Here is a 21199-nt window from a genome sequence, read left to right on the forward strand (position 1 = left end):
GCTTTGGAATACATAGAATACATCATTCAGCTGGCTAGGCATTGTTTTGGAGGGGAAGGAGTTGGTCCTATCTCTGGCTCAAGGTCACACCATTAGTAAGTAACAGGGCAAGGACTTCAATATCAATCTGTGATTTTAAAGCCATCCTAGGGCCTTGAACTCATCATCTCTGCAGTGAAGGAGGGATCCCTTCTAGCGAAGGCCATGTTCTATAGTCTTCTCCTCTGAAATTCCATGTTTTTTTTAACATACATGGTTGTCCTAAAACAAAGTAAATGGTTTTAAACAATAATATAAGAAACTCAGACCATAAAAATGTTTTCTTTTGGGAATTATTGTTAAAATAGATTATTTTTTGACTAGACATCTTCAAAATACTGGGGCACCTGGGTGGCCCAGTTGGTTATGCATCTGACTCTTGATTTCAGCTCAAGTCATGGTCTCAGGGTCCTGGGATCAAGCTGGGCATCAGGGCATTAGGCTCCGTGCTCAGCAGGGAGTCTGCTTGAAGGACTCTCTCTCCCTCTGCCCCTCCCTCCTGCTCGAGCTCCTGCTCTCATTCTCTCTCTCTCTCTCAAATAAATTAATAAATCTTCAAAAGAAAAGAAAAATCTTCAAAATACTGGTGTGTATGAAAGAACCTGGGTAGTTCTAACTACCTGTCTCCTATTCCCCTACCCCTTGGGTTGCTTCATCCCATAGGAATGAAGAGTGCCAGGCTGACCAGATCTTGGAAAGCTGGACAAAAGGCTCAGACTCTGAGGGGCAGGCAACCAGCCAGCATCTGCAAAGAGTGGACCAGTCCATTGCTTTGTGACCACCTCAGCCATCTACTCCCCGACAAAATGAAGAACAGGGTCACTCAGCCTCCCAGGTAATTAATCCAGTTACCTACAAACTCAACCTTGTGCCTTTCTGAACATCCAGACATAAAATTTTGTGGCAAGTCAATATTTTTTCATCATTAAGAATCTGGACTCTGAAGTTAAATAGAACTTCCTCTTAAATTCTGGCTCAGGACTTCCTCACTGTGTTACTTTGGCCAAGTCCTCTAAGCTCTTTGAGCCTCAGTTTCCTCAGCAGTGAAAGGAAAATAATAAAACGTAAACTACAACATTGTTGGAGGATTGGATTGAATGATGGTGAACAAAAAGGGTTATGCATAATGCCTGGCAAAAATTAATTACTGGATAAATAACAGTTGCTATCATCCCTTTCTCCTACATTCTCCAAATTCCCTTTTCCTTCTCAGTCACCAAAGAAGAGTCACTCTAAAACTTTTGCTCCCACAATACCCAACGTCAAAAGCTTTCCTCATTTAATAGGCAGAAAAATTAAGCTGGATCCTGAGTTCATCTCAAAAGTGGCGTACCCACACCCAAGAAGAGTAACACTCCCCCCCAGAAAGTAGTGGGGAGCTTTAGATGAGGAAAGATTTTTTTCACCCCGTATGGTATCCAAAGTTTGAAAGTGTGACTTATCCCTTGAAAGAGATGAAGAGAGAGGTAGAAACAGGCCTGAGGAGATGGAAGAAAATGGCAATATGATTTGTGGAAAGCATAAAGGGGCATGAAGGAGGAGAGTTGAATAAAGAGATGGCCATGCATTAAAGACTTAAATATGAGACAGAAAACCATTAAAATCCTAGAGGAGAACACAGACGGTAACCCTTTTGACATCGGCCATAGCAACTTCTTACTGGACACCTCTCCTGAGGCAAGGGAGCCAAAAGCAAAAATAAACTATTGGGACTTCATCAAAATAAGGAGCTTCTGCACAGTGAAGGAAACAATCAACAAAATTCAAAGGCAGCCTGTGGAATGGGAGAAGCTATTTGCAAATGACATTTCTGATAAAGGGCTGGTATCCAAAATCTATAAAGAACTTATAAAACTCAATACCCAAAAAACCAATAACCCAGTTAAAAAATGGGCATAAGACATGAATAGACATTTTTCCAAAGAAGACATACAATTTAAAATTGAACATTAGTCATCCCTGTTCCTAAAAGTCCTTTGAGGGGTGCCTGGGTGGTTCAGTCATTGAGCGTCTGCCTTCAGCTCAGGTCATGATCCCAGAGTCCTGGGATCGAGCCCCACGTCAGGCTCCTTGCTCAGCGGGGAGCCTGCTTCTCCTTCTCCCACTCCACTGCTTGGGTTCTCTTTCTTGCTGTGTCTCTCTCTGTCAAATAAATAAATAAAATCTTTAAAAATAAATAAAGATAAATAAAAGTCCTTTGAAACACCCCCACACCCAGGCGGGCTGTTCCATTCACTGCTGGAGGCTCTACTTCTCTCCTCTGCCATGTCCCCTGCTCATTTCCTCCCTCTCAGGTTGTCCTTAGAAGTCTGACTTGTTTTTACTCAACCAGTAGGTTGAGGCAGTACCCCACCATGCACCTCCAGACCTTTGTATCTCCAAAAAATCAATGTTCTGGGCTGTCAGACAGAGCCCTATGCTCTGCTGGGACAAGCCACTCAGAAACCCTGAAACTTCTCCAACCCGCTCCACCTTCCTTCAGGGGTGTTTGGCATTACATCACAATTTTGGTTTCTCTTGTAAGCATATTCCAAGGTTGTGGTGAGGGCCACAAGAGAGGCAAGCCCCCTTGTGAGTTCAGAGGAGGGTCATCTCTTTCTCTGAGGTGGTCAGGGAAGAATCCAAACGCAGACCTGCTGACCAGAAGTGAGAGGGTTGAGGTTTTCCAGCTCTGAGATCGAACTTCAGGTATGTGTTTTGGATGGAGGTGGGTGCCAGGCTGCAAGGAGGAGCAATCCCCCCATGGGCCTGTTTTCCCTGTGCCCTACTGCTCTGAATGTGGGAGTGGAACAGAACCAGAAAACACCAGAGAAGAGTGAACAAAGGACAAGTATTCCTTTGTACCCAGATGATGTAATTTCATTTTCTTGAGCTAGACATGACAAGGACAGACTGTGACCCTGTTAGTTAATCATGGCCTGGAAGAAAGGCAAGGGAAGATCTGCACGATTCTGACTTTAAATTATTTGTTCATAGACCCCCTTTAAAGGGGGTCTTAAAAATCAAGCCCACACTAGTGTGGTTTTTACATGTTTGCTTATAAAGTCAGGAACAGCATTGTTTTCATTAGGTATATATCAATGGTTTTTTATCTTGGCCAAGGAGGGCATCTAGCCAAACCTAGAACTACTTGGCTATTAACATAAAGACTATAAGTTTTGGGAATATAACTTTAACCAGGACCAACACCAGAAGACCAGGAAGATCTGAGCTTCACATTCAAGAAAGGCCTCAAATTCAGTTTTGACGTTATCACCAAATGAGTTATACACAAAATTATTGTTATATGTGTGTATCCAAAGCATTAACATGCTAAACATATGCATGCAAATTAACTCTGGTTTTGCCATTTCTTCATTTTTAATATACTTACTGGAAGCTGAAAAATAGGGAAGTAGCTTGGATCTCCCATGGCCTCTGAGAGGCCCTGCCCCATGACTATCTTGATTATGTAGAGAGAGAGAGAGAGAGATCTTTATTCTACAGCAAAGGAGTATAAACTTGGGCTTAAGTCCCTTAATTATTGGAAAGATCGCCTGAAAGAAACATCAGGAGAGGATCCCTGGAAGAATATGCAGTCCATCCAGTTTGATAATGTCAGAGGTATAGAGAATGGGCACATTGCATACCCAGGCAATTGCATACCTTTCCTGCTGGAACTGTTTTGGGTGAATAGCGCTAATGTGCTTTTGGTGTGTTATGCTCTGACTTGCCTGGGGGCCATCACCAGAAATCAGTCCGTGCTACTCACTCTCAGGCCATTGTCCAATAATCCCCTCACAGCCTGTGCTCGGTATGAAGTGCACAGACAAAAATTCTTGCCTGACCTGAGAACTAAGAAGAGTTGTGCTTCTCCTGGACAGTCAGTTAATTTTATCTTCTAATGTTGTGAAACCACTTAACTGACCACATTTCCATCTCTCATTGCCTGCTAGTTCATTCATATTTTTGATCTACTCATATCAAGTGTTGAACCATAGTGGTTAGTTAGTTCACTGTTATTAGTTTGGCTAGTTCTGTTTAGGTTTATCTTTGTTTTTTGGTGTTTTAATGTATGTTTGGTTTTATGTGTATGTATGGGTGTGTGTTTTTACATTTTATTCATTAATCCAGATGTATTTTATTTTTGTGAATAGTTTGAAGCAGGAATTTAAATGTATTTTTCCCTAAATAGTGAAGCAGGAATTTAAATGTATTTTTCCCCCAAATAGTAAAGTGTATGAGCCATGCATGTTCTTTTTTTTTTTTTAAGGATTTTATTTATTTATTTGTCAGAGAGAGAGAGAGCACAAGCAGGGGGAGGAACAGAGGGAGAGGGAGAAGCGGGCTCCCTGCTGAGCAGGGAGCCCAACGTGGGACTCGATCCCAGGACCCCGGGGTCATGACCTGAGCTGAAGGCAGAAGCTTTCCCCACTAAGCCACCCAGGGGTTCCAACCATGCATCTTCTTAACGTTCTTCATGCATGTTCTTAAATGCAAATAACAGACTCAACTTGTCTTTGCTTGGGCTGCTATACCCAAATATGATAGACTGGGTGGTTTACACAACAAACATTTATTTTCTCACAGTTCTGGAGACTGGGAAGTCCAAGATCAAGGTGCTGGCAGATCCAGGGTGTGGTGAGGACATGTCTCCTGGTTTGCAGATGGCTGTCTTCTCATTGTATCCTCCCTCACCTGGAAGAGAGCAGAGAGAAAGGAAGCAAGCTCTCCCCTGTCTCTTCTTGTAAGGGCACTAATCTCATCCATGAAGGCTCCACCTTCCCAAAGGCCCCACCTCCTAATACCATTACGCTGGGGGTTAGGAATATGGATTTTGCGAGGACACAAACGTTCAGCCCATGACACTACTCCAACTTAAGCAGAGAGGGATTTGTTAAAGGATATTTGGTATCTCACAGACCTCTGTGAGGGCCAGAGAACTAGACTTGTAGGCTACAATACACAGCCAAGAACAAGACAGGCATGGTCAGCACATCTGACCACACCGCGGGATGGTTCTAACAAAAAAACCCCCAAAACTTAAAAAAAAAAAACCTGACTCATTGAGACACCTGCAGCTCTGACGTGGTTGCTCCAGAAGAGCAAACGATCTTGACACCACACGTCCCAGAAGAACAGTCTCTCCTGGAACATGCCTCCTCACGTGGCCCTTTTCCACATTGGGTGTCTTGGGGCAGGGTAGGGGGAATGTAGACCTAAGTCATATGCCCGATTTATGGATTTTTCTGGGAAAGCAGGACTTGTTTACAAAGTGAGAAAGGTCAGAGGGTGTTTAAAAATGTTGGACTGCCATGATGAAGTTCTGTTACCTTAATCTGGATACTATTTCTAAAAAAATTCAGCATTCTTTTGAGGTACTGTTCATAATATACTTGATTAACACATATATGTAGGGGCACCTGGGTGGCTCAGTCAGTTAAGTGTCTGCCTTCAGCTAGGGTCATGATCCCTGGGTCTTGGGATCGAGCCCCGCATCAAGCCCCACATCGAGCGCGTTGGGCTCCCTGCTCAGGGGAGAGTCTGCTTCTCCCTTTTTCTCTCCCTCTGCCATTCCCCCTGCTCATGCTTGCTTTTTGTCTCTCAAATAAAGAAATAAAATCTTAAAAAAAAAAAACATATATGTATATGCATGCACAGCACACACATATTATGCTTTCTATTTTTCTATGAATGCATTTTACTTTTTCCTTGTAGTACTCAGCGCTGTTTAATTACTTTATTATACATGTAAATATCTAGATGACCTCCCCTACAATCTTCTTCAAAGATTTCTTGGTTCTTCTTATCTTCTAATTCTCCAAGTGAACTTTAGCAAGGTTTTGTGAAATTTTCAATTTGACATTCTGATCGAAATTATAGGAAATAATTGATGTGTTGTTAGAACTTAGCATCAACAAAGATGAAATGGCACCTCTATTTATTTTGTATTCACAAAATTATCATAGTTCTTGTGATAACTGGCTCTATGCATTTCTTGTTAAGTTTATGCTATGTTGCTGTGTTAAGTGAGATATTTTTCCTTTATATTTTTAACTTAACGATTGCTCTTAGAAAATCCATTTCTTTCATTATAGAAAAGCTCTTTAGTAACTTACCTTCTTTTTGACATTCATAACTAGTTCTAATAGTTTTTCAGTTGACGTTCTTCCATTTTAAATATCCTACTCTAAGAGAAATGATATCTGGTACAAATAATAAAATACTGCCATAGTCCTTTTCAATAGCCTCTTATACATTGGTTAGAACTTACAGACCAAGGCTAAAATTTTGTGCTAATAGTGGCCTTCTTTATTTCTAAATTATTTTTCATGGCAATCTACCAGCGTTTTATTGTTAAGCGTGATACTGCTTTTTGGTGTGAGATACTCGTTTTTAGGAAATGGTCTGGCTTCACACCAGAAGGAACGCTGAAGCACTAGCTTCCGTTGGGGCAAGGCAGCCGCGCGGGGCGCCTGTAGGAGCGGAGGGCGGGCCGGGTGCGAGGAGGGGACCCTGCCTGAGCCGGGCAGCAGGTGCGGGCTCGGGCTGCAGGACCTGTGGGACCCAGTAGGGAAGGTGGGGCCGAGGTGGGTGTGGCGGGGGGGTCTCTGTCCCGGCAGGTCGCGCCTGGGGGGAGGGGCTGTCGCCGTGCCGGGGGGGCGGGGGGCGCGCCGCAGCAGGGAAGGGGGAGCGAACGGCAGAGCCCAGGCCTTCTGCAGGGAGCGCGCTGCCCCTCTGCGCGTCCCCGATGTCTGCGGGAAGCAGGCCGGACGACCTGCAGGGGGCGCACGAGGAGGCGGTGGCCCCGGCGGAAGCAGAGCCTGCAGAGTTGGATGCCAGGGGCAGCCGCGCCAACACTTGCGGGGGCCGCAGTAAGCGGAGCCGCCTGACGACTTAGTCTTGGCGTCAAGCCCGTAGGACCGTCCCCGAGCAGGCGGTATCTATGTGAGCGAATCGCGCACATCCGTGCGCGAGCAGAGGAAGGGCAACCATATAAACCGTGCGTCGGCAGGCAGATAGAAATGTAGGTGAAGATACAGATCTACATCATCCTCTCTGACTTCCAAAACAGATTGAATGTATGCTTCAAGAATAAAGGAGAGAAGACGTATTCCACCCCCCAAAAGGGAACAAAGGAGAAAGAGGGAAACAAAAATGGAAGAAGAGATAGTGCAAAATAAGGTGGTAGAAATAAATACAAAAACTCAATTGTGATAATTGTGAATAGATTAAGGTCTCCAATTAATAAATTTCCTATGCTGGATTTTTAAAAAAATCAGGATATGCTGTTTATAAGAGACACAGTTGAAATGTAGAGTCAGAAAGTTTAAAGTAGGGGCGCCTGGGTGGCTCAGTTGGTTAAGCAACTGCCTTCGGCTCAGGTCATGATCCTGGAGTCCCGGGATCGAGTCCCGCATCGAGTCCCGCATCGGGCTCCCTGCTCGGCGGGGAGTCTGCTTCTCCCTCTGACCCTCCCCCCTCTCATGTACTCTCTCTCATTCTCACTCTCTCAAATGAATAAATAAATCTTTATTAAAAAAAAAAGTTTAAAGTAAAAGACATTTTTTTTTGTTCTAAATGTTTATATCACAATAGCAAAGAGACTGAAAATTGAGCTAAGCTACTCAAGTTGAAAGACAAAATAAACCCAAAGAAAAGATAAGAGTAGAAACAAATGAAACAAAATAGAGGTAGAAGTTGATTCTTTGAGAAGATGAATAAAATGGCAAACCCTTTGCCAAGACTGTTTACTCGTCTTCTTTTTTCCTTTATCAATGTTAAGAATGAAAGGAAGGGTATTAAAAAGGCAAGAAGGATCTCAAGAAACTTGTTACTGGGGTGCGTGGGTGGCTCAGTTGGTTAAGCATCTGCCTTCGGCTGGGGTCATGATCCAGCCTCAAGCCCGGCTCTCTCCTTAGTGAGAGCCTGCTTCTCCCTCTCCCTCTGCCTGCTGCTCTGTCTGCTTGTGTTCTCTCTCTCTGTGTGTGTAAAATAAATAAAATCGTAAAAAAAAAAAAGAAAGAAAGAAACTTGTTACCTACGTATCTGAAAACCTAGCTAAAATGAGCAATTACTGGAATAATGTAACTAACAAAAATGACTCAAGAAGAAAATAAAATAATCATTAAAGAAATAGAAACCGAAGTTGATCTTACCGCAAGGATAATTCTAAGGTCACACAATTTTATTGGTTTGTATGAACCATGGAACAAATGCTTCTGATTTGAGTCAGTACCATTCTGGAGTACAGAAAGAGGGGACACTACCCAACTTATTTATGAGACTTCCATAAACCTGCAGCCAAAACCTGACAAGATAGGATGAAAGAGAACAATTACAGCCAATCTCTTTAGTGAACATAGATGGGAAAGTTCTGAAGAAAATCTTAGCCAGTTGAATACAATAACTTGAACAAGTACCATGACATGGGTTTATCTCAGGACTGCAAACTTAGTTTATCATGAGAAGATCAAATAATGTAAGTGGCTACATTATCAAATTAAACGGGGAAAATAATCATCTCTTAGAGGACGTTGTCAGACAAAACTCATGATTCAAGACTTATGGACAAAAGGAACTGCCCTTTAATAAAAGTATCTATGAAAAACCAATAGCAAGCATCATCGTTATTGGTGAAATACTGGAAAAATTTTATTTAGGATAAGAAGTAAGACAAAGGTCCCTGGTATCACCACTTCTGTTCAGTATTGTCCTAGCCAGTGAATTAAGACAAGAAAGAATAAAAAGTATAAAGTTTAGAAATGAAGAAACAAAACTGTTCATTATTTGTAGATGATAAGTTTGTCTGCTTGGATGGAATAATTATTAGAATTAATCATAGTTTAGGGGGCCCTGGGTGGCTCAGTCATTAGGCGTCTGCCTTCGGCTCAGGTCATGATCCCGGGGTCCTGGGATCGAGCGCCACGTTGCGCGGGCTCCCTGCTCAGCGGGGAGTCTGCTTCTCCCTCGCACTCTCCCTCGGTGCTCTCTCTCTGTCTCTCAAATAAATAAAATCTTTTTTAAAAAGGCAGCAGCTATGTGATGAGGATGAATAAATGAATATTAAAGTATTTTTAGAAATTTCTCATGATGCCAAATGTCAGCCAGATAACCTCCTATTTCCTCATCTCCTCATTTAAATATTTTGGCATTTCATAGATACCATTTAATTATACTCATGTACTTTTTCTTCATGTCTGATCCATGTCTATAGTAGCACTTCCTGAAGGTTCTTATAAAAACGTGTTACTGTTTATAAAATAGAATCTATCTTAAAAAAAAAAGACCCCAAAACATACTTCCAGATTGCATAACCCAGAGAGTATATCTGGTTAATCCCCTCCGTAAGCTACTTGTGACTGCACGCACTTCACTCTGCTCTTGGTCCGTCTCCATTTTAATGTTCCACCACCTCAAACTTAAAGGGCCCCGAAGTGAACTCACGTCCCCTCCACTATCATCCACGGACACAAGAACCACTAGCATTTATTTAGCCTTTAACACGAACCAAGCACGTTACATACCTCCTTCAATTACTAGGTATTTTCCTCATCCTCACCATTTTCCAGATGAGGAAGTGGAGAGCTTATGTAACTTGCCCAAGGTCATACTGAGCTGAGACATGACCCCAGCAGATATGACTCCCACGCCCTGGTGCTTAACCACTTCTTTCTATTCACGCTTTCTATGATGACAAGATAATTCCTAAAACAACAGCTGTTGGAATGATTGGCAAAAGAACTGTTTTCCTTTACATCTTGGGCAAATCAATGTCTACAATCAATCCAGAACTCTGGTATCCTCTCAGATCACTCAGTCCCTATGATTCCTGCCATTGCTAACAAACACCCTAAAAATTAGTGTGTTCAGCCAGATAGATTCTGCTCAGAGAAACTGTGGTCTTTTATCCCCTAGTGACCTCTTGTGGTTTGTGGACTGCCTGCTGGGGCATCCACTTCGGAGTATCCCTGTCTTGCTGCCTCCTGAATGCTCGTCCTGGGGCTACAGAGAAAAGGCCGTAGGCGAACTGCCTGGCTCTGGGACCTTCGACTACTCAGTTCACCAGTATGAATGTCAGTTTTCTCATCTAGTAAAGGCAGGCACAGATATATGCCCCCAACAGAACTGTAAGAATTCCATGAAATATGGCATATGCAAGGGCCGTATAAAATGCTAATTATAGTATGTGACAGAGATAAAAGAACAGAAGAGAAAGTAGAAAAAATAACTGAACATTGCAAGATAGGAATGTGGTTAAACAGTTTTTGTTTCTTACAGATGCTTCCATTCCTCCAAGTACCATCGCTGAGGGCCGACTGTATTCCAGACACTGTTACAAAGGATGGAGAAGACCTCAGGACAGGTGCTTCCCTCAAGGGCTGTAGGGGAGGTGAAACTTGACCTCTCCCCTCGTAGGGTCTCCTCAGCTGGGCCTGAGAATTGAATCAACATAAAACAGGTTAAAAGGAGAAAAGCAAACAGATTTTCACATGCAGATGGGAGGCCCCACAGGAAAATGAAGACCCAGAGAAGCAGTTAGAGATGAACGTCCATACACTAAATTGAGCAAAAGTAGTAAATTGTGGAAACATGAAAAGACAAAGCGTTGGGACAGTCAATGGTGGAGAAGTGACTGAGATGGAAGGGTTAGTTTAACAAGGTTGGTTTGTACAGATTTCTCTCAGCCTAGTCTTCCATCTCTGGTGATAAGAATTTTTCTTTCCTTCTGTTATAGGGGAGGCATCTTTCACACAGGACTTTCATCTCCTGCTTTCAGGAATAAAAAGGAAGGTCAGAGTGTCCTTTTTGCATCTGCTGTCTTTTAGGTTGGCTTAACGCAAAATAATCTTGATGTCAAAGTGACATTTTTGGAGATGACATCTTCTGGTTTCCTTCGGGGCTCACACCTGCAGGGGAGAGATGGGCTGTAACAAATAATGCCCTGTGATAAGTATTGTAAGAGAGGTATGCTCATAGCAGTAAGGGAGTCTCCCACGCCTTTTCTGGAGAAGGGAAGTAAAATCCCAGGTAAGCGTATGGGGAGCACCTAGTGGGGAAGGCAGGATTGTGCTCTGTCCTCTAGAGGGAGCTCGTGCTCTTTCTCTGAGATCTGAGATGCTGGTTAGTTCTAGTCAGGATAGAGATCGCTTCAATAGAACTGGGTTAAGATAAATGCTCGGGTGCCTCTTGGTCTTTTTAGATGTTTCCTATTGAATCGCTTCCCTCCTTGCTCGTCTTCAAGCTGGTACCGTAGGAGGAGTCTGAGTCCTCCTCCCACTCGAAAAATTTGCTTCCTTCTCTTCAAAGATAAAGCAAGAACCAGAGTGAAGTCCCACCAGGCAGGAGGATGACTCATCTAGGCACAAGTCATATTTCCTAGCCCAACGTACGAGGATAGACGACATCAGGATTTGGGGATGATTTTCCCATAATAGTCGCTTGTGCACATGTACTCTAAGGGGGTGGCCTTTGCCAAGGTATTGAAAAGGAGGTGTCAAGACAGGGTTCAAAAATTTGGGACCCCGACATACTTACCACTCACCACAACTAACAGATAATTTTGGATATTTCCATTTTATTATTTATTAATGTTTTCATTATCATTTCATGACTACATGATTTGTTGAGTCAGGTTCTCTTGAGAATTTGGCAAAAACGTGAATCAGAAATTTTCTAGAATGTATTTAATTGCAGCAACTATATTTTATAGGAAAATACGTCTCTAATTCCTAGATGGATTTCCTTCTTTTCATCATGTATATTTTTATAATCTGTCAATGTTTCCATTTGCATACTCTTACATAAGGAAGTCTAAAATAGTCTCTGATGGTCTCAATGGAAAGTTAAGATGGAGTCTCTCAGTTTGTATGATATCCAAATGAAGGGAGATACGGACAATTTTTCTCACTTAATGTAAATTTGGTTTATTTCTTTTTTGACATATAAAAGCTGTACTTATTTAATGTATACCACTTGATGAGTTTAGAGATAAGTATACATTCATGAAACCACCACAATATATACCAGACATATTTATCACCTCCAAAAGTTTCCTCCCACCCTCTTTAATTATTATTACTTTTTGTATGTGATAACATTTAACATAAGATCTTAGCAAAGGTTTAACAGAAGATTTTCTTTTTTCTTTTTTTTTTAAAGATTTTATTTATTTGACAGAGAGAGAGAGAGAGAGAGAGAGCACAAGCAGGGGGAGCAGTGGAGGGAGAGGGAGAAGCAGGCTCCCCGCTGAGCAGGGAGCCCAATGCGGGACTCGATCTTGGGACTCCAGGATCATGACCTGAGCCGAAGGCAGCTGCTTAACCAGCTGAGCCACCCAGGCACCCCAAGGTTTAACAGAAGATTTAACCTAAGATCTTATCAAGTTTTAAAGTGTACCATTGGTATAAGCTCACTGCTAACTGAAACTTTACCATTTGATTAATACTTTTCTGCTTCCCCCTCCACCAACCCCCAGATGCTAGAAGTCACCATTCTACTCGCTGTTCAACGAGTTTGACTATTTTAGATTCCTTATATAAATGGTATCATGTAGTGTTTGTCTGTGTTTAGCTTATTTTACTTCCTCTCCGTTCATCCATGTTTTCAAAATTGGCAAAACTTCCTTCTTTTTTTAAGGCTGACTAATATTCCATCGTATGTGTACAACACATTTTCTGTATCCATTCATCTGTTGATGGACATTTAGATTGCTTCCATGACTTGGCTATTGTAAAGAATGCTGCAATGGCTACAGGAGTGCAGATATTTCTTTTAGATTCTGATCTCAATTCTTTGGATGTATACCCAGAAATGAAATTGCTGCATCATATGGTGGTTCTATTTTTAATTTTTTGATGAACCTCCGTACTGTTTTCCATAGTGGCTGCACCAATTTACATTCCCACCAACAGTGCATGAGGGTTCCCTTTTCTCCACATCCTTGCCACCATTTGTGATCTCTTGTCTTTTTTTTTTTTTAAGATTTTATTTATTTATTCATGAGAGACACACAGAGAGAGAGGCAGAGGCAGAGGGAGAAGCAGGCTTCCTGCAGAGCAGGGAGCCTGATGCGGGACTCGATCCCAGGACCCCGGGACCATGACCTGAGCCAAAGGCAGACGCCTAACCATCTGAGCCACCCAGGCGCCCCTCTTGTCTTTTTGATAATAGCCATTTAATAGGTGTGAGGTGATATCCTATTGTGGTTTTGATTTGCATTTCCATGATGATTTGTGACCCAATTTGCATAAATGAAACCAATTCACATTTTTAAAAGATAAATAAGATGGGTTCTGGGTACAACCCTAGCGTCAGGGCTTCTACAGATTCCAGGCAAAGAGGAAACTTATACTAAGTATGAAGTTTGGGGTTTTAATGTGCTGCTTCTTCATTGAGAGACTGTGCCGGAGACTAGGCACAGTGCTGAGACCACACAGGGGCACCTTGAGCTTACAAAGGCGGGCCCTATGCATCCTTTCCGACAGCCTTGGGACTACTTGCTACAAAGACTATCGTACTTTCTAATATTTTTGAAGTTGGAGTGAATCTTATAAGAAGTGTAATTTTATTGCTTTTGCTTTTATCCTCCATAAAAAGCTGTTAAAAGCTTGAGATATGGCATGTCTTTTATACTTGAGGGCATCTTCAAATCAAAGGGATAGTATATGTAATTCATTTATAGAACTTTAGATTCATAAAATGTTATAACTAAGGGGGCGTTAAAGATCAGATGATCCAGCAAATTTTAAAGGCTTTTCCCATTGTTTCTTAAATCTGGGCTTTTTTGAAATAAGTCTTTAGAGAAGTTCTAAAGAAACCAACAGATCAAAGCACAGTGAGGTGATAGATAACCCAGCACATTCGCCCTCCTCTCTGCTGACCTACACTTTTGAAAAGAGCTTTTCAAGAGCAGTTTGAAACTTAATGAAAAGATGCAAGCCACCTCTTCATCTTTGTCTGGTGCAAAAACCACTATGTGAGTCTTTTCTAAGTAATAATTTTATGGAGATAAATAAACTGCACATTAGTAAAGTGTAACATCTGATGTTTTGACACGTATACACCCATGAAACCATCACTGCAATCAAGATATTGAATCAAGATATTGAATATTCAATATCAAGATATTGAATATTCTTCATGTACCTTTATAAACCCTTCCTCCCTACCTCATCCCATCTCATCTTCAAGCTTCCTGTCCCTATAGGGATTAGTTTTTATCTTCCAGAGTTTTACACAAATGACATCATACAATACATGCTTTTGTGTGTGTGTTTGCTCTGGCTTCTTTCACTCAGCGTAATTATTTTGAGATTCACCCATATTCAAGCTTTTTGTTGCTGACTAGTATTCCATTAGACAGATGTCCTTCTGTGTTTACCTGCTTGCTGCGGATAGACATTTGAGTGGTTTTCAGTTTTTAACTGAAATTATAAATAAAGCTCTATAAATATCCATGTACAAGTCTTCATGGAGACATATGTTTTCATTGTTCTTGGGATAAATACCTAGGAGTGGAATGGCCGGAGCTGATCAAATGGTAGGTGTATGTTGAACTTTTCAAGAAACCACCTACTGGTTTCTCAACGTGGCTGTCCCATCCTACGTTCCCACCAGCTGTGGATGAGAGTCTAGCTGCTCCACATCCTCACCCACGCTTGGTATGGTCATTAAAAAAAAATTTTTTTTTAGCCATGTAGTGCATGTGTGGGGGTATCTCATTGTGGTTTTAATTTGTATTTGCCTAATGACTAATAACTTTGAGCATCTTTCCATGTGCTTATTTGCCATCTTCTGGGTGGAGTGTCTGTACATTACTTGTCTTTTAGCTTCTTCAGTTTTTTTTTTCCTTGTAAAGTTTCTGCAGTTATGAGAATGCTTTGAGAAGCATTTTGCTCTCTATTTTTCTATTCTAAAATTTTGTTGACAGAACTATTAGATAAACAGCACAATTAGTTGGAAACCAAAGAAGATCAATGTTAACCAACAGCTATCTAAATAGGTTGGTACTTATGGCATAAACAAAGACTCTTCACACTTACTCAGGCTAGCAGAAATGAAGGTGAATGGGGGAAATAATGGCATATAATTGGGAGAGAGTGGGAGGGGATGAGAGAAAGAAACCAGGCAGGGAAATATTAACTCTGCCCCGTCCAAAGTCTTTCCTCTCACAGTGCCTCTATCATGGTCAAACTTTCAGTCTTTTTTCCCCAAGTTACTTTTTTTTTTTTATTATGATTATGGAAGAACTTTTTGTTATTTTCATAGCAAACATGTAAAGGAGATGGGGACCTTAGTTCAGCGGCAGAATCTAGCTGCAGGCTATTCCTTGTGGTAAGGCTCCCAAGAACGTTCATAGTGGGCCACTTGATCAGAAATCCATGTATAGGCAAAAGAAAGCATATCCATGGGATGCCTGGGTGGCTCAGTCAGTTAAGCATCTGCCTTCAACTCAGGTCATGATCTCAGGGTCCTGGGATCGAGTCCTGCATCGGGCTCCCTGCTCAGCGGGGAACCTGCTTCTCCCTCTGCTTGCTGCTCCCCCTGCTTGTGCACTTTCTCTCTCTGACAAATAAATAAAATCTTAAAAAAATTAGAAAGTGTATCCACATACCAGTGTTAATGTGTAGTAAGTTTTGTATTTTTTTTAAAAAAAGGACTTTGTACAAAAATGCAGTAATAAGCCTACAGTTTGCACTTGTCTCTAACAAACAGGTGTAGTAGAGCGAGGACACTGGCCTAGACTGGAGTTCTGGAGACAGTCTGTCATGGAGTGGAATGGGTGTGACCCCGTGTAAAGGACCGAAGGGTTTGGGCAAAGAGGAGAAAGAAGATGGCATTCAAGAGGGAGAAGGGTAAAGAGCTAGGCATGGAAGAAGGGAAGAGGAGATGGAGAATCCCCAGCCAGCTCTCCTCCCTTTTCCACATTGGCCTGTAGGGGAGGGGAGAGAGCGTCTCTGCTCCCTCTGCTGCTCCCACACCTTCTGTCCATCCTTCCTACCAGCTGCTTCTGGAGGGAGGAGGGATTGCTCACACTCTGAAAGCACAGGGACGTTACCCAACACCGTTCTATGAGAGGGTGGACTGTCCGAGCTGAAATTCCCTCTTTTGCAAACAGTCCCTTTACTACAGTGCACTGGGTTGGGGCCTGGCCATTCACAATTCTACCTAAGTGCCTCAGCATCAATTGCATCTGGTCTGTTCCAGACCTTTCCATCACCCCTGAGTGACAGGCCTAAACAGCATAATCTAATTTGGCTTAACCAAGATGTCTGCCCTGGCAGACAATTGGGTGCTTACTTATCAGTTAATAAAAAGGTATTTCATTTTCCATGTAGTTATTGTTCTCACGTGCACATCCCTTAATTAGGAATCCCTGAAGTTGTCTGAGTGCTAGGATTTCAGCCACTAAACTGAAACGCTCACTCTCCCATAGTTAATCTTAAACAAGGTCCCAGTCCAAAGGGAGCCCCCAAAAAAGAGGTAAAAATGGTGTCCAAGATAGAAGGACCGCAGCTAGGGTCAAAGTGCCAGAGGTTCCAAAGGTAAATAGAAAGTGGTAACAGGCCTCCTTTGAGCTTCCTCTCTGGGTGGAGACAAAACTATGATTCATCGATCCGCCCCCCTCTTCCATCCCTCCAGCCATCCACTCATTAACACACTTTGGAGTTCCAGGTACTGGGCTGTGACTTAATGATACAGTAGTGAACACGTCAGACACTGTCTGAAGGAGGATTAGAAACAAAGGGGTGTATGCCGATTTGTCATGAAAAAGAGAGAGAGAGATGGTGCAGCATTGTGTCCCCATTCTTGGACTATGTCAAAACTCCTGGGGCGCCTGGGTGGCTCGGTCGTTAAACGTCTGCCTCTGGCTCAGGTCATGATCCCAGGGTCCTGGGATGGAGCCCCACATTGGGCTCCCTGCTCAGTGAGGAGTCTGCTTCTCCCTCTCCCTCTGCTTGCTGCTCTCCCTGCTTGTGCTCTTTCTCTCTCTGCCAAATAAATAAATAAAATCTTAAAAAAAGAAAGAAAGAAACTCCTAACAGAAAAAATGATGGATTAAACACTGACAATGGAGCTTACTCATGAGAAAGTTTCTGGAACTCTGGACATAAGCAGTACTGATTTGAGGATCAGGTGACAAAACAGAGCACAGAACTGGAGAGAGAGGGGCGCCTGGGTAGCTCAGTCGGTTAAAAGTTCGACTCTCGATTTCGGCTCAGGTTGTGATCTCAGGTCCTGAGATTGAGCCCCACATAGGGCTCCGTGCTCAGTGCGGAGTCTGCTTGAGATCCTCTCTTCCTCTGCCTCTGCCCCTCCCCCTGCTTGCACTCTCTCTCTCTCCCTTTCTCTAAATAAATACATAAATACACTTAAAAAATCTTAAAAAACAAAAACGGAGAGGGTCATTGTTTCCACTTTTTCCCAGAACCCAGCACTGACCTGTAAACTAGGTATTACTATTATTTACCAAATACTGTTTCACTACTGTTCTTCTCCTCTTTCATATATATGGAGGACCTCTCTGTACTTTTCAGCCGTCTTGCAGTTCAATGAGGCCATGGCTCTGGCCATTTGCAGTCTGACGCAAAGAGCTGCTGAGTAACAAGCAAGTCTTTTCTTTATCTTTCTTTAAGCCTGCTTGGTTGACCAAGGAGGTTTCCTGCTCCTGATGGGGCAGCTACATGATGGTGAAACCTCTCTCAGCCTCAATTCTTGAGTTCCTACATGGAAAATAGTTGTCCTAAAGGGTTGCCCAGATCTTTATTGGATTTTATGGCAGTGAGAAATAAACCTTTGTTGCTGAGACTTTAGCATTTGTTCTTGTTGTGCCAAAGTCTGGCTTAGCCTCCAGGACTGATAGTTCGGTAAGCATTAAAAAATAGTAACCCGGGCACAGACTACCATAGCAGGGGAAAGGGAGAGGCCCTTTAGAGTTACTTTGCAGGCAGTGTGGGGCAGAATAGGAGAGGAAAGACAAGATAGATGCTGTGTGGTAATTGTGGATAGCAAATTGCTATGTGACACATACATGTAAGGTACCTTTTTGGAGGTTCTCAAGAAATATTCGAGTGAGGATTTTAGGGGCTGGTGAAGAGTGTGTCAACAAAGGAAGCTGCATTATTTAATGTTAACATGACTTCATTTGCACTCACAGGCTGGTGAGACTAGGTGTCACTAGTATTAATTGACTGAATTGGGGGGATATCTTTTGTTGGGGAGAGTTTGCAATTCTAGAACAGATTGTGGTTCTTATCTTCATCTTTATTCCTTTCTTAAAGAGTGAACTGCCAAACACTGCTCAAGAGATTGCTAGAAATTTCAGGATCTCCCTAGAGTTCCTGTCAGACCTACCTCTGAACTTCCAAGGATGCTGAGTTTTCTTGTTGAACATAATTTCACTGATTTCAATTGAAACATGATTTCAATTTCATAGTTTTCTGATGAAACTGAGTACAGACAGGAAAATACTTTCTAATGTAGACATATTAATGTTCGCCTGTTTCAGAAATTTATAGCACAGTTCATACTACATATCGACATTTATGTGACCACTTTCTAAAACTGTGAATTTGGAAAAAAATAAAAAGCTCTTGGTGTGCCCCAAGTCAGTAATTCAGAACAGTTCAACACTAAGTAGAAAGCATGATCTTCAGGTGTCAACTGGTCCACCCCCTTGTCCAGTTTGAGTTTGAATATCTATACCTCCTTGAAACTAGCAACAATGGTCTTATTGTCCCATGATGTTTCCCGTTCAGCAGCTCAGATAGATGTCCTATCCTACTGGGAAGAAAAGGAAGTCTTATGGGCTTCTAGGAATTTGACAAGTTAAGCCTCTCACAGCTTTTGACACTCCAAAACGATCTTGTAGCAGTATCTTTCTTAAAGGCTCCTATGATATAACTCTGTGACTATATGGTTAAATAAATCTAATCTAAATAAAATAAATCTCCATGTTGCTTCAATCTCTAAATATCATACAAAGCGGCAAGAGCAGGAAAAATATTAAGTCTTGCCTACTTCCTCCAGAAACAGGTCCGTCACTGTTCACATTTTGACCATGAGCAATCCACATCCATCCTTCTGGCTAACAAAAGCCCCATTCTGTTTGGGTGATGGGTAGAGAGCCCTTGAGGTCAAGAAAGATAAGCCCCCACCTAAGCTAAAATGGAGGGATTTGGGATTGGGTTTATCCAAATTCCTTTTGCCTGGGACTGGTCAAAGAGAGGGCCTGGCCCGTATCTGGCCAATGAAACTAAAGGAGAGGTCTCAGGGAGACGTCCTGAAATTGTTCTTCCTGGAAAAGAAACATAGAGCTTCACAAGGAGAAAGTTTTTTTCCTACCCCAGTCTCTTCCATCTTTGAAGGTAGCCCTGTGAGGATGTAGTATTTGAGGCTACAGTAGCCAATGAGCAAAAGATGGAGGACAAGAAGGAGAGACAGAATCTGGGTCCTGAATGACACCATTGCATTACTGAGCCTGCCTTCTCCAGACTGCTTTTTAGGTGATACAGTCAAACATCATTATTGCCTGAGGCCCTGGGAGACTGGATTCTGTTATTTGCAGCTAAATGCATCCTTAGGCTACAACTATTTCCTGCACTGAAACCAGCCTGCAAAATTTCCAACACACCTTCCTGATGTACGAGATGTAATTCTGAATTTTAATGTGTGTCTCTGCCTTAGTGTGAGGATTCATATTTAAGCGTGACGGTAGGGGTTAATTTGGCTAAAACAGTTTTCTTCCTCCGGTGTTAACTGATAAAACGAAAGAAAATGTGATTCTGATCTCTTCAAAGCTTTTTCTGTTTCAAATAAGGGAGTGTGTTTCTGCAGAGTGGGGCGTTTCAGCTAATAGTTCAGTGAAATTAAAAAAAATCATGACAAGGAAAAAATAGTTTTTTTCTTTTTATTGTACCTATATGACAAGATGGATGTTAGCTGAACCTATCATGGTAATCATTTCATAATATATGTAAATCAAACCAGCATGCTGTATGCCTTAAACTTATACAGTGATATATGTCGATTATTTCTCAGTAAAACTGGGAAAACATTTTAAAATGAGAAAACAACTTGAGTCATCTGAATGAATATTGCTAATGTGATTTAGGCATTTTTAAGATGGAGATAAAACACTATATTTAGATTTACATATGATTACTTTGCTTGATGTAATTCCTTGCAGAATAATACATGAACTATGATTATGAATGTGATAGACACCATTATTTTTTTTAATAACTTTTAAAATTTAGATGATTTTTCCTCTTCTTGTTCAAAAGGAGAGCACTCCACGTGTAGATTCCAGGGACCCTGCTTCCTTTATCATAAACTCCATTACAGGAGGAGCTAGATGGAAGCCAACCTTCATTTGGTGAACCCTAGCTGGCTATGGATTCTGGATATATTAGGGCTGGCAAAGTATGGTTGAGAAGGACAAGAGGAATTGCTCAAACATGGTGCTAGAAAGAAATCTACACAGACTAGTTGACTTGTGTTTCTGAAGTATGGGCCTCTAGGGGTGCCTGGGTGGCTCAGTCGGTTAAGCGTCTGCCTTCAGCTCAGGTCATGATCCCAGGATCCTGGGATTGAGCCCTGCATCGGGATCCCTGCTCGGCGGGGAGCCTGCTTCTCCCTCTCCCACTCCCCCTGCTTGTGTTCCCACTCTCGCTGTCAAATAAATAAAATCTTAAAAAAAAAAAATAAACAAAGCCATGCTAACAGAACATAAAATAACCCAAAAGTCATGTATCAGAAAAACGATCCTCTAAGAGTGGCCTGTTCCTCACGTCTCGTCTCTGGGAAGCTTTACGTCTCTATTCTTGGTTTGTGTTAAATCATATAATGTTTTGCCAAAGACCACTGCTACCACCCAGAGCCACTCACCCCTATAATCTGAGTTCACCGGTACAGTGTGGGGATTGTTCTGTCACTCTCTTTCCAGCCTCTTGGCCTAAAAGTCCTAGAAGAGGCCGTGGACCCACCGTGCGTGGTGTTCATATCTAGATGATTCCCACTGGCAGCACCAGGAAGATTGCAGCCCGAAGGGAAAATCCCAGCCTTCGCCTGACAGTAACACACAGGACCCTCCCCGCCCCCACAACTCCCAATGCACACACTAGAAATAAAACCATAACAACCCAAAAAAGCAGCTGTGTGGTTGGTGTCAAAAGTT

At 42.2% G+C, this 21199-nt stretch overlaps 1 long non-coding RNA gene across 1 annotated transcript in view; it reads left to right on the plus strand.

The window, feature by feature from the left end:
- Positions 1-21199, plus strand: part of LOC123849852 (uncharacterized) — a 39240-nt gene that overhangs the window by 14545 nt on the left and 3496 nt on the right. The window contains exons 5-6 of the long non-coding RNA XR_006792181.3: positions 703-874; positions 10300-10384. This is a non-coding gene — a long non-coding RNA (uncharacterized LOC123849852). The remainder of the gene's footprint in view (positions 1-702; positions 875-10299; positions 10385-21199) is intronic.

Source organism: Mirounga angustirostris, unplaced genomic scaffold, assembly GCF_029215605.1.
Source record: "Mirounga angustirostris isolate CCGP_5_RB_7025 unplaced genomic scaffold, mMirAng1.0.hap1 SCAF_15, whole genome shotgun sequence".
NCBI classification, from domain to species: Eukaryota; Metazoa; Chordata; class Mammalia; order Carnivora; family Phocidae; genus Mirounga; species Mirounga angustirostris.